Below are 14,416 nucleotides of genomic sequence, written 5' to 3' on the forward strand. Positions count from 1 at the left end.
TCCATTGTCTTGTAGAAGGTCAGTTTTCATCTTCAGTTTTCCAAAAATGGACTATTCAGGTGAGTAGATGCAATATAGCCAAGCTGTAAACAAATACAGTAGTAGAGGTCCTCTACATTTTCAGCCTTTAATGGTACATTTTAAAAAAGGTGCGTCTTTTCAATTACTGTTGATTTTTGAAACAGGGATGACAAGACTAGTGTCAGTTTCTTTATGAAATGAAGCTACAGTGTAATGGTGAAAGACAGGATGCCAACTGCATGGCTGGCCGACACACATCTTGAAAGGAAGGGAAGCACAGTGAATCCACTTCCTATTTGAGTCAAACCCTAGTTCTAAAAAAAGAATCACTGATAATAACAACAAAGTAGGTTATGTGAAAAGGGCGAAGAATTGTCAAGGTAAAAAGAAGGAAAACACAAGTAACAGGATTATTGAAGAGATACAGAGGACATTGTGCCTCTGTCAATTATATTAGGTTACTGTATAAATTTTAGCTACTGCAAGAAGAAGGAAATTTATTATTACCTTACACAAATAATGCTTCAAATAAATTGCTTTAAGCAATAGATTTCTTTAAAACCCCACCAAGTGTCAACTTTACCTTCTCTATTTCTTATGCCAGGACCTCTGGGATTTCTGTTGTGTTTTTTGTTACATTAGTACAATGGGCATATAACTGATTCTTCTGTGAAACCAAAGATATTTCTCTAATTGTCATGAATGTGTTATGTTACCTAGCTCACTTTGGATTCTCACTGCTGATAGTATTTGGTGGCTTTTCAAAGGTATATTAGTTGACCATTTTAGGTATAGCAAGCATTATTTTGTCTAATGTAGGCATAGGAAATGTTTCTTAGCCCATCTAATGACACTAGGAGGAGTTTGGATAATTTTATCATCTTAGTATAATTGGTTGTGGTATACTAGTAGTAGAGTCAAACTCTGCACCATTCTCCTTAGGTACAAGTTTGTTAAAGCTTTTCCCAGCCGCCTGTATTTCCTAGACAACAGTCAACATCTAAGCAATGCCTTGCATTTAAATAAAGGTTTGAATTTGTGGGCCAGACTGTATAAATTCACAGACTCCAGACTTTTCAGAATCTGTAAAATTTTCACTTTTTTGTGACTTCTGTTATTTTGCTAAACTTGATCATCAAACAAAGCCCTTTGTGTTCTCTACTAACCAAGATTAGCCATCTGGCATCTATCTGTAGATTTACTTTCCCAAACCGTAATTTCTTTCCAGTGCTAAGCCTAGGCGGATGACCAGGGGCCTCCATTGGCGTCTGCCTTTCTGTTATTTTTAAAAATTGCTTCCAGTATTTCTGCCCAGTACTTAGCACCCTTGTTTACTTTAGAGTATTTCCATCAGATGGAGAAGAATGTTCCATTTTCCTCACATTCAGCACATTTCCAAAGAATGCCGATTTCTTTTTCCTTTTTTTTTTTTAGAGCTATAATGAAACAAGATACCACTGGAATAATATGTTTCAAAAGGGGTTTCTTTCATGGCTGCACTTCTTGATGATCATAGAGACCTCTTAGATGCCGCTGTTTACCTTGCTTTGTGTTGCTTTGACTATGGCATAAAAGCAGAAGAATGAATCTGCTCTAAAGAAGTGCTCCAGGCCTTCTCCCCTGCTTCATGCAGCTCTGTATTCATGCTAGCTGTGGCTGACAACTGAGAAAACAAACAGCTGCTTCAGATTACAGGAAGAGCAAAATAACGCTCAATTCCAAGATAAGAATTGTTAAAAAAGTGGAAAAACCCCACTGCAACATTTTCTGTAGTTTTCCTCCTGGTTTGGAAGAGTGCTATATTTGCATGCTGTGGAGGCTTGTGGAAGCTTTGAGTTATAGAGACAAACACAACGGTTTTGGTAGTGCTTTATGCCAGTGACATGGCTTCTCCAGCCTCTGTCCAATGTACAGAGTTTATATTCTAAATATATTGATTAATACCTCTACAAGACTGGAAAGCAAACACTGTTCATGCACTTAGCAGTGTTGGGAAACCAGTGAAGCTAAGGGGAAGTTATACTGATGTGGTTTACTTTTAAAGGTTATGAGGATGGTGCTTTCCTCCACCTGTTTAATGTATTGTCAGAAAGAAGAAAAGCTGGTGCTTTCTACTTGTGTACTTTGTGGCCCACTCTCAAGTTGTACCTAGGTAGTATTCTCAGCAGACAGACTACTACATTTCACTGAAAGAATTCAATGCCAAGCCCATGAAATACAGATAAAAAATGAAATAGAAACATTGATCTAAACTTTGTGGCTAAATAATTATTGGTAGCAAGAAGTCTGCCTTCCCATTTTATTGATCCACTGGTTCATCTAAATCAGGCCTTAAATCAGTTTTGAATGGACTGAAGTCAGTGTAGTTTAGAAAGCTGTCATAGAGGTTTCTGAAACTTTTCAATCTTATGTTAAGAAAGGCTGTGGACAGTGTAGTGTGATAGGAGTGTCTTTATGAATGAAAAAGTTATTATACAGGACACAGAACACACTCAAATAACATTGGTGGGAAAAGTCCAGGGAAGGATCTTGGGAGTAGGTTATGGTTTCTAATCTTTCCAGGTTGCAACACAGGCAGAAGCTGTTTCAGAGTGTATTCTGGAAGAGTGGTTGTAGAAAGTCATGCAGTGCTCAACTAGCTCATGATTTGGCAGGTGAATTCCCCCTTCAAAACATGCTCATAGCCTGTAGCTCCTGGCATCTTGCCTGCTTTTCTGGTTTGAAATGGGAGGAGTGAATTTCCATGTATAAAAGTACTTTTGTCTACAATTTACCTCAAATAGTTGTTGAGCAGCTGCCACACTTTCTAGCTGGCCTTAGGCCCCCAACCCTATGACAGAGAAACTTTTTTTCCCTAAAGCACTGGACACCATAAAGATAAAATTTTTTGTTATTTTTAAAAAATAGAAACATTTGAACTACTTTAGAAATACTGTTAAGACACAAATTAGACTTTCTTTTACAGAAGACAAGAAATATTTGCGGACAAAGATATTTGTATTTTCATTTTCTATATTAAATCATTCAAAGCTTGTGCATGCTGATTACAGCATTTCCTTTTTACTTCTTGTAATCTTCCTCTCTAGGAGAAACACCCTTATAAGCATTACAGCAAATGAGTCTCGCATGTATTTAGTTTTTCTCTTCACCTCAGGAGTGTAAATGAGCTCAGAAAAAGATTGTAAAATTCTAAAAAATGTTTTGAATTACTAACAAACATGATACACAGTGTATCTTGAGGTTCTTGTGACACAAGACATAAAGGGTTCTGACAGTCCTGCTGCACTTATCTACTAATATATTTTGCAGTGCAATTGCATCCCAGAGTGCTATAAACATTGTTTTAGAATTGACTGGAACATCTGACACTAAGTCAGTGTTTAATTCTGACTGGCCCCATGTTCCTCCACAATCATTTTACACAAGCATATGCAAGAATTCCAACAGCTGTACTTTTCAACTGGCTTTGCAATCTCTCATTTTAGACAATATGTTTACATCTGTGGCTTCTAAAAAAGGTAACAGGAATGAGGTGAAGGGTGAGAGATGCTTTGCAGGAAGACTAAAGAGCACTCTGTAAAAGAGTCTTCAAAAGAATTAAGCTGAAAGTACATGTATTTCTTAGTTTACATACATTGCTGATATGTTTCAGGGAGCTTGGGCTATTACCATTAATTTAAAAATTGCTAATAGTTAGATAAAGTCTAAGGAATCATGCATATGTGATATATGCTTTATCCATTGCTAAAATGCAGCCCCCTCCTAGGGTGAAATAGTGACTGTTCCAAAGGGCTTGTCAGCACTACAAGGAATCTATATGTTTGATAACCAGTGACTGATATTAATGGACGACTTGAGAATACCACAATTTTCAGTAATTAACTGTAAATGGGCATCATGCATGGCTGAATCGAGAAACCAACTAAGATATCTTTGCTGTATCACCTTGACCAAAACAGTTTCGTTTTTCCCCTCTGCGTAGCCTGCTTATTTGTCATAAATTTTGGCATTACAGGGTCTATTTATTGTAACATATTTGCAAAGTAAGAAGCACAATGAGGCTTAAATCTTCACTGGAATGCCTAGGTGCTACTTTGATATGAGGGAATAAATTACAAACAGTTAAATAAGTAGTTACATCTTATGTATAAAGGATGCACTTTAGTGCGATTGGAGCCTAATGGAACAAGAATGAATAGCAAAAGATTTGCCTGCAGCTTGGGAGAGGATGGATGCAGTCTGAGACAATGCTGGCTTCTGCCACAAGCTGTATTTCCAGTTATGCCGACAGCAAAGTGAAAGAATATTTTGCATAATGGAATTCGCATTATTTTTCTGGATAAACCAACTGCATGAACCACACCCTAAATGTTTGCTCTTTTATAAATCACAGCAGAGACTACTGTCATGTGCCCTGCTGCTCTGTGACATTGAGCTCTTTCATAATGTATTAATTGCTTACTTTCCTAAACTCCTGCTAGAGACTATTTAAAGTACTCACTGGTGAGATCTTAATTGAAACTGGATAAATATTCCCAGAAAGTCAAAACAGTTAGCATTGTCCTGGCATTTTATGGCATAGTTGTATGATGCTAAACAGCTTGGGTGTAAATAGAAAACTCTCCTGGGTGGTGTGTGCGCCAGCTATCCTGGTGCTGGCCAGTATGGACAGGTGGTATAAAATCCAGATCACTGCAGAAGGAATTCCTGGCCAGGAATCCACTGGGAGAGACTCTATTAGGATGACAATGGGAAGAGAAACAGTAAGATTCTCTGGGTCTGCCTGGAAAGTAGGTTCCCATTTTTGAAAACAGAAACAGAAACTTGATTCTGGTGCTTGTTTCTTTGTTTGTAGGAAGCATAACCCTGCTGATACTGAAAAACAAGCAGACCAAGTCAGAGACCATGCTGCTTATCTCTTATGGATTTTATTCAGATTTATTTGCTAGTCCCTTAGGATCCATGCAATAGTTGCTCTCACAACTACTCTGTGAATGCTTTCCTACTTTCAGGAATACCTCCCTGAAAATTCTTAATTTAACTGAAAGCGAATGTAATTATGCCATTTTTATAAATTAAGTGACTTTTTTTCAGCGTACACAGCAGAAATTAAGTGCTGATTTGAGATAGCCATTTCTGTTTTCCAAGATGCATGTTCAACATTCGGCTGACACTCTTTTACCATTAAAACAAAACAAAACCACACCCAACTACCCCACATCACCAGATACTCACATTCAATGTTTTCTTAGTCATTGCACAGAAAAAAGTACATACTCTGGGAGACCTGCCCAGGAAGATTGGGTAATCAGTTTAAAAATGACAAAGTGAAAGTTTTTGTCCAAAAATATAATGCCTGAACAAATGTATGTCAATACAGTGAGGTGGTACACTGCAACTAATTGCAGGTGCCTAATGTTGTGATATGGTTGTTTTACAGAGTTCACATGTTATAATTTCCAACAGTTCATCACTATTACTCTGTGTTGTTGGCATTGAGGGCATACTACTCTTCATCCTACCATGTAGATAACAGCTAGAGGATCTCCTGAATCAGTGCTCCAGATTTCAGGAGTCACCCATAAACATTAAAAAGGAATACTCCTCTGCAAAATTCAGACTCTTGAAGAAATCCAAAATGTTGTCTAATCAAAAATGTTTTAGAATTACAGAATTTTTCAGGTTGGAAAAGAACCCTAAGATCATTGAGTCCAACTATTAACCCAGAACTACCAAGTACTACTACTAAACCATGTCATGAAGTATGACATCAAGTTTTGCTTTTAAACATCCTCAGGGATGGTAACCTGCCACTTCCCTGTGCAGTCTGCGCCAATGCTTGACAGCTCTTTCCATGAAGAAATTTTTCCTAGTATGCAATGCAAACCTCCCCTGGTGCATCTTTAAGTTGTTTCCTCTTATTCAATTTCTTGTTACTTTGGAGAAGAAGCCAATCCCCATCCAGCCACAGCCTCCCTTCAGGCAGCTGTAGAGAGTGATAAGGTCCCCCCTGAGCCTCCTTTTCTCCAGGACAAACACCCCCAGCTCCCTCAGCTGCCCCTCACAGCACTTGTGCCCCTGCCCCAGCTCCATTGTCCTTCTCTGGACTCTCTCCAGCCCCTCAGGGCCTTTCCTGCAGTGAGGGCCCAGCCCTGGGCACAGCACTGGAGGTGCAGCCTCAGCAGGGCCCAGCACAGGGGGACAATCCCTGCCCTGGCCCTGCTGGCCACAGCATTGCTGATCCAGGCCAGGATGCCATTGGCCTTCTTGGCCCCCTGGGCACAGCCTGGCTCATGTTCAGCTGCTGTCATCAGCACCCCCAGGTCCCTTTCCATGGGGCAGCTTTACAGCCACTCTTCTCCGAGCCTGGGACTGTTATGATCCAAGGACAGGACCTGGCACTTGGTCTTGTTGAACCTCACACTGTTGGCCTTGGCCTCTTGATCTATGCTGTCCAGATCCCTCTGCAGAGTCTTCCTGTTTCCAGCAGACCAACACTCACACCCAACTTGGTGTTGTCTGCCACACTGAGGATACACACTCAATCCCCTCATCCAGATCATTGATAAAGATATCAAACAGAAATGCCCCCAGTGCTGAGCCCTGGGGAGCCCCGCTGATGAGCGGCCACCAGCTGGATGTAACTCCACTCACCATCACTCTCTGGGCCAGCCATCCAGGCAGGTTTTACCCAGTGAACAAAGCACTTGTCTGAGCCATGGGCTGCCAGATTTTCCAGAAGAATATTGGGATATGATGACACAGGCTTTACAGAAGTCAGACAATATTCACAGCTTCTTCCTTGGGAAATCAGGTGGTCAAGCAGGACCTGCCTTTTTTAAATCCATGCTGGCAAGGCCTGATCTCCTGGTTGTACTGTAAGTGCAGTGTGATGACACTTAAGATGACTTATTTCATGACCTTCTCAGCATCAAGGTCAGGTTGACAGGCTGGTAGTTCCCCAGATCCTCCTGTCAGCCTGTCTTGTATTTGGGCATCTTATTTGCTCACCTCCTATTAACTGGGACCAGTCTTGTTAGAAGGATTGCTGATAAATGACAGAAAGTGTTTTGGTGAGCTATTTTGCCAGATCCCTCAATACCCTTGGGTGGGTTTCATCTAATCCCATAAACTTGTGGGGCATCAGGTGATTGACTATGTCCCCTTGGGTTAAGGGGGCTTCATTCTTCTCCCCATCCCTGTCCTCCACCTCAGCAGGCTAAGTATCTAAAGAAAAACTGGAATTGCTATTAAAGACAGACACAAACAAGACATTAAGTACCTCTTCTGTTTTCTCCTTTGTCACAATATTTCTCCCCATATGCAGTAAAGGATGGAGATTATCCTTACCTCTCATTTTGTTGTTGATATATTTATGGAAACATTTTTTACTGTCTTTTATGGCAGTAGGCATGTTAAACACTCTTTGAGCTTTGGCCACCCTCTAGCATGTTTTTCTCTGTAAAAATTCACTTTTGACCTGAGACTTGATTTCTGTTATGAAAATGTAATTAAAAATAACTTGAAAGACAATTTTTCAGACTAACTCTAGGTTTGAAATTCTTGCTAGACATGCTTGAAAGGAAGTAGTTCACACTTGTGGTGGCATTTCTTTGAAGGTCTCCTCATTTAGAGAACATTTTGACACAGATCTCAGACATCTCTCATCCTCAGTCAGCTGAGAGATTTAATTTTTTCTTGAAAAATGTTTAGAATTTAAAAAACCTCAGCTTGGCTACCACTGTAATATTGTTACTTAGTCAAATAATACAATGTGGTTATGCATAGCAACTGACAGAAAACCCTCACCCAAACTGATGTGTGGAATGCAGAATTTATCACGCTCGTGCAGATTGTAATGTTGCAGAAATGCATATGATTGACAGAGTTGAAAAGATGGGCTAGGAGGCAACTAAAGCTTCTACTGGTGTAAGAGTGTACTGAAATAAAACCATAAAAAAGTGACATCTAGTGCAGAGAAAAAGTTCATGTTTTAAATTAGGATAGTTTAAATCATCACTTGAAGCAATTCATACTTGTTAGTTTGAACTGTCCAATTATTGAGTTTAGCCCAAAATTTGCATTAGCAAACTTGTATTATGGAGTTAGAATGTTAAACAAGGGAGTTAGCTAACGTGGATTTTATTTTCATATCATTTGGTTGGCACAGTGACACAAGAAAATTTTCAGATCAGGCTGTTGCCTAAAGTAGAGTGTGTCATTAAGAACTGAACTCATCCTACAGCTTTCCAGTGGCCTCTGTGTTTGAATTGATGATTTTGGTTAAGCTTACAGAAGCCAGTTGTAAGCGCTGGCCTTTTTAATCTTAAAGACAAGTTAAAGAACAAATAAACTTGTGATTAGATTTTACTGTGAGGGTTTTCCATTTGGTATAAATAGAGAACATGACAACCTTAACCCTTTGCTATAGTGAAGCTGTCTATACAGCTGTGCATTCTCAAGTGGTGTTCACTCAGCATCTTTTTTGGATGAAAATATGATGTGCTGAGGTGCTTACCAAAGGGTGCTGCCCAAGAGAGGTTGTGCTGACCACAAGTACCATTTCTGGTGTCCCTTCATGGCTGGTACTACAAGGCAGCAGCATTTTAATTTGGATCACCTAGGGAATGTGAAACAAAACAATCCATTGTGATGATGAGTGTTATGTGATGGGTTCAGTTAGGGTTCACAAAACATGTCAGGAGAGCAGCTGGAATGTACTCTTTATGGATTAGTTTGTTGAATCTGTATTCTGTAGTTTGGGAGGGCAGAGTGGTTTTGTGACTCCAAAAACCCTGCCTACTCTCTTCCATCATCTAAGGAGATTATGGAGTGGAGAGGACAAGGAGCATTAAGGAGACAAAGACCTAGTCTCAGCTGGCAGCTCTGTGCCTTTCCTAGCCCAGAGAGTAGTCACACAAAGTAATTGCCAAGAGAAAGTTCCACTTAATTTTTCTGAAGATACAGGCTGTTTCCAGTTCTTTCCTACTGCTCTGAAGTTGTGGTTCCAGGTAAGATTCCCAGAGTGTACTGACCGTAGCCATTTTGCTTTCCAGTCTGTGACTACTATGTATTCCCCAGCAGAAGCCCTGCAGCTGAGCTGGCCAAGGTGTCTTTTGGTCAAGAATAAGCATAGCCAGTGGTCAGGCTCTGCTGTCAGACTCTGACTCCCTGCACTGTATCCTGAGAAAAATCATTTATCATCTTTATGTTTCAGCCCTTAAATTGCTTCCTGCATTCCTCCACCTGATTATCATAAATACAGAGCACTCAAAGCAAGTTCCCGTAAGAAAGGAATATCTAAGCCACACTTTGGAGGTTTAACACTAAAGTTAGCTCCCACTGGCCACAGTTCTAAGAAGCCACTATTGGAAATTTATTGTCTAATCTTTCTGCCTTAGTTTCTTTGTATGTGACAGTGGGCTAATACTATTTACTAACCTATGGGGAAGTTTGCAGTTATGGAATGATTCCTTTTTTGTCAAGTGCTTATTTCATTAGAACATATAAATATATCCGCCAGTTGGCTATGAGATCTCTATGGATTTTAGTAACCATTTGCTATCATCACATAAAAGCTGAGAGGAAAATAAAACCCCTGTGAAAGCAGACTATCTTCCTGTCTGTCACCTTACCAGAAAACACCAGAGGCATGCAAAAACTGGTACTTGCCTTTTTTTTATTTGCATGAGGAACTTACGCTGATTCCTGCCAGTTTTACAGTGTTCTTTTTTACCTTTGTTTGACATGTGCTGATCTTACAAAAACAATATTGAAAACTCATGTTGATATATCTGGCAGTAAAATGAAATTTTATTTGTGAAGAAGAATTTGGAAAAGTATTTCTTTCTATTGTGTGTAACAATTGCCTCAGTAAAGAAGGTGGTGTCTGAATTAAGAACTACTCCAGTAAAAGTAATTTTGCTGAAAGTCTTTACACATTGATTTTTGCATTTCTGAAACTAAGTTGTGTGAGGTCTGCATCAGGAACAGTATAGGAGAGGCTTTAGCTGTGCTTTTAAAGTGCCTATAAATGCAGCATTTGATTAACTGTATAGTAGGTATATATGCAGTAGTGAAAACAATAAAATCCTGATGTAAATTTATGTGGCAAACCCCCCTCCCCAACGGAACAGAAGGCAATAGATGGACAGTAAGAAGGCATAGCTGAAGTTTGTGGCGCTGTGTGTGAGTAGGGGATCTGCTTCTCCCGCCCCTTCTCCTCAGTTCTACTCTTACTGACTAATCTTCCTGAGGTAATCTTGAAAGGAAAATCTGTGACTGTGGGGTCTTTTGTAGTGGTGGGGATGGCTACAGAGACATGTTGGCAGAGCTGGACCAAGCCTTTTCTTAGTGCATTAGTGCATTCAGACAGTTTCAGTCTGCTCCTGTGTGATACAAGGAGCCCTGGCACATTCTTCTTCCAGAGGATGGAATTCCACATGCTGAGCATAGAAACCTGTCCAAAGTTGCAGGAAGGCACATGTGTGTAGAGTCAAATAGTACTCTTAGACAGGTATGAACATACCCTGATGCTGCAGGTTCTTCTAGTGTTTGGAGAGCCACAGAAATTCACACCATGATGCCAAGTACCCTAAAGCATCACTTACAGGGAATGGAAACTTAACTACAGAAAGCTGTACAATGTAAGTGAGCAGAGATGCTGGATCAGATGACCCAGTGTGGTCCATTCAGCCATTCTGTGATTATGTGACCTTGCCAAGCTCAGTATCAGCTGCACCAGGCAGGCCCTTGCCAGTGTTGGCTGTCTGTGAGGACAAGTTGGACTTTAGGACCCTGACAGGCATGGGGTTAATTTTTGTCTCTGTGTTAACTGCTTTACATCAAGTACTCATCTGTGCCCTTGGTCTGAGGTGGCTCTGAGGCTGCACACTGGACAAACTGGTCCAAACTTCTTCCATTATAATGGTGAGCTTTTGCACAAATAGGGCCAGCAAAGAAAAATCTCAGAATCTAAGGAATTTCCTATGATCTCTGAATCCTCAGAAAATCCTATGAAAATAATGAGAAAAAACTGTCCACCTTTAAAATACAAAGGTAAAAAATGTATACTTGCAGTATTCTCCTAAGTAATTATGAAGATGTTTATGCAGAGGAAGAGGTGTGATGAACCATGATGACAGAATGACCACATGAGCTCTTTAAGCCCTCTGACAATTATTTGAAAAATTGATATGCTTTTAATGTCCCTAGCTAAAGTGGTAGCTATGATGCCTCTGGTGTTTTGCAGTGGAAAAATATATGGATTTTGCAGACAATCCTTTGGTGATGATAGTAGAATGCAGTCTGTTAAGTGGTGAGGGAATAGAGATCTCCACCTTTGCCAGTGGTAGATGTATTTAAAATGCTTTATTAGGGCTGAATTTTAGAGGACATAGCTTCCTCTGTAGGTATTTGTACAAGAAAATTAGCCTGCTCATCAGATATTTTGCTCAGCAATAGAACAGCCTTTGAAAGATCTTTTTAAAAGTGAGTGATCCTCTGTAATACATGTGAATATTTTTCTCAGTTTTAAATAATGGACTAAGGTTTATCACCTGCACAGTTTAATGGTGGAGTGGACCAGTCCATTCAGTATGAGTGTATAAGAAAATGGTCCACTGGAGTAAAGAATGCTTTTAAAAGCATTTTGAAATTATAGGAATGGTATAAGGAATGTTGAGCCTATGCCAGTGAGGAGATACATTGTGTTTTGTTCAGAAAATTTATCCTTTGTGCATATATATTTTTTTAGCTCCCTGTGCTAAGCTGAACTCTGCAGACACTTGAATACTTCACACTCTTCACTCAGCTAGTGTCAGAGAAAAATGTGCCAGGATTATTTAATCATTAGACAGAGGGGAAAAAAATCTGTCATGACCTACCAACCAGACATTTCTTGGCAACTGCTAATCAACAGTGTTAGCCTTTTATTGTCTCCCCTGCCATTATCTTCCAGGAAAGGTCTGAGCAAGAGGTCAGAGTAGCTTAAGTAGGTATTGGTTCATTTGTTATCTTTCATGCAGTATGCTGCAGTCAACAGTCTGCTCTCCATTGAAGGTGAAATACTTCACCTTAATTTGTCATGTTTCTTTACTGTAGAATTTGGCAACAAAATTCAAAAGATAAGAATACTTTCTGGTGGGAACATTTCTGAGAATAACTTTCAATGCTTTCTATGAGAATTAATTTTTGAGAGATCTATATTTGGTAAATCACAAATTCCCTCCTCATTGGCAGTCTACAGAAAAAACACATTAGAAAAGTGGGCTGGATCTTAACTCAGATTTCCAGCTCCTAAGACTGTCTCTGTTCAGGTAAGAGCTGTATTCTATGCTTACCTTTGAACAGGCAATTGGATTTGCATTCCTTTCCTGAAAAAACCTTTCTTGGGTGGCATACCCCCCAAAAAAAATTAATTCCGAGAAGATGAGGAACAAAAGGGTAAATGATAGGAAAAATTCACCTAGCACCTGCTTTCTGTCACACAAGTATATTGTGTAGACAGTGGTAACATGCATGGTGACAAGTGACTGTACCTGAAATTTTACATTTTTTAAAAGGAATTTAATTTTAAAGACAATGTTATCTTTGATCAGAAATTGTTCATTATTCAGCTTTGTTCACCCATGCTGCCTTAACAAAACACTGCTGAACAGGAAAACCAGAAATTTGATTGCTTCTTTTCTGGGAATGGAAGTGTCTAGCCTAAGGCACAGGGGAATTTCTCTCACTTTCTCTTTTGCTGTAATACTGGAAACATTTTAAATTTGTTCAAGCTTCTATGGGAAGCCAACACAGACCATCTTCCTCTCCAGCATAGAACAGCAGCTGGCAAAAAAATTAGTGCCACCACAGCTTTCATGGTAGCCATTAGGCAGCCCAGGACTCCTGGACCCTGGATATGCAGGATAATGCAAGAAATGAGAGAGATCCACCTCCTCTCTCAAATCCAGCAGTAACAATGAGGATCCCCTTCTATTCAGGAAAATCTGGAGTTGCAACATGTGACCGCACTCTTTTGAGGCATTCCAGTAGATAGCTAAAGGCATGGTTTCCATACCCACGGAAAAGGGCTAATGTGGCAAAAGAGTTACAAATGTTCGACCTCACTGGGATTTCCTTGTTGTGCCATTTGGTCTTCCCTCACTTCCACATGCTGTACCCATTCCCAATCAGTTTGTTGAACTAAAGATAATTTATCTCTGCCAGAATGGTTACTTTAGGTTTTCATTCTGTGAAGACAAACCTCATTCTTGTTATGGCCAGAGCTGTAGGAATTAGACTTCCCTTCTCTTCTGTGAAATCTGTGCAACCTGTGCAAACCAAAACCATTTTCTTTTTACCAAGTAGTGGCATAAAGTCTGCGCTGAAGCTTTAATGTTTCTAGGAAATAACTTATGAACCCTTTGTCTATTGTGTGAGGCCACACAGGTACAAAGTGGCGTAAGTCAGAACAGAGATTTTGGGATTTGCAAAAGTGGAGTTTTTAGCAGAGAAGGTCAGGGGCTCTGTAGAGCAGAGAGAGCAGCTAAGCCATTGATCTCGTGGAGCAAATACCAGTCTGCTATACTGCAGGAGAAATTCTGGACTTTTCAGCGAGGCTGGCCTGAACAGGATGGCTCAGGTGCAAAGACAGAGCATGCCAAAATTGATTTTTCTTTTAAAAGTGCATGCATCTGTCATGCAGTGTTTTTTGCATCTAGCCTCAGAGAATAGGTTGTCTGGAAGGTCCAAGCACATGAGCTTTTTACTCTTATGTTTTGCATCAAGAAGCTAGATGTTTACATCACTTGTTGAATTTGAGCTTTATACCCTGACATTTGGGTGAGATGTTTAAAAATAAAACATTATTTTATTTGCGTGCAAAAGTTCCCTCTTCCCTGTGTTGCATCAGAGCGGCTGTTGTTGTGCTCTGCTTTTTCTTTCTGGGACTGTCTGTGACAGCCACCAGCCATCCTGTTTACAGTCGTTAGCGCAAGGAAATTGGAAACTACAGCTACTGGAATATGATTATCTTCTTCTTCATGTCAGGTTTGTCTTTTACTGTAACACAGCAAAATAAATGTTTGTACAGCTAACAGGACATTTATCTAGAGATAAGTAGAAGTGCCATGTCCTTGCTGAATGAGCTGCTGATGTAGAGCTAATTTTGGACCAGCTTACTAGAAGTGGTGATACAAAAGTGTGACAAAAAGGGACAACCTCCCCCAGCCCACAGCCCCTCTATAATCAGAAGGAGAGAAGCCTCTAAAGCAATTGCAGCAAGATTTAGATAAGAACCCCGAAGCAAGCAAACGCTGGCCCCTTTGTTAGCTTCTAGGAAAGGACAGTATTGTGCAATGTTTAGTTAAAGGCTTATACCACTTGTAAAGGCTCTTGACTGAACAGCAGT

Source organism: Zonotrichia albicollis, chromosome Z, assembly GCF_047830755.1.
Source record: "Zonotrichia albicollis isolate bZonAlb1 chromosome Z, bZonAlb1.hap1, whole genome shotgun sequence".
Classification (NCBI taxonomy): Eukaryota; Metazoa; Chordata; class Aves; order Passeriformes; family Passerellidae; genus Zonotrichia; species Zonotrichia albicollis.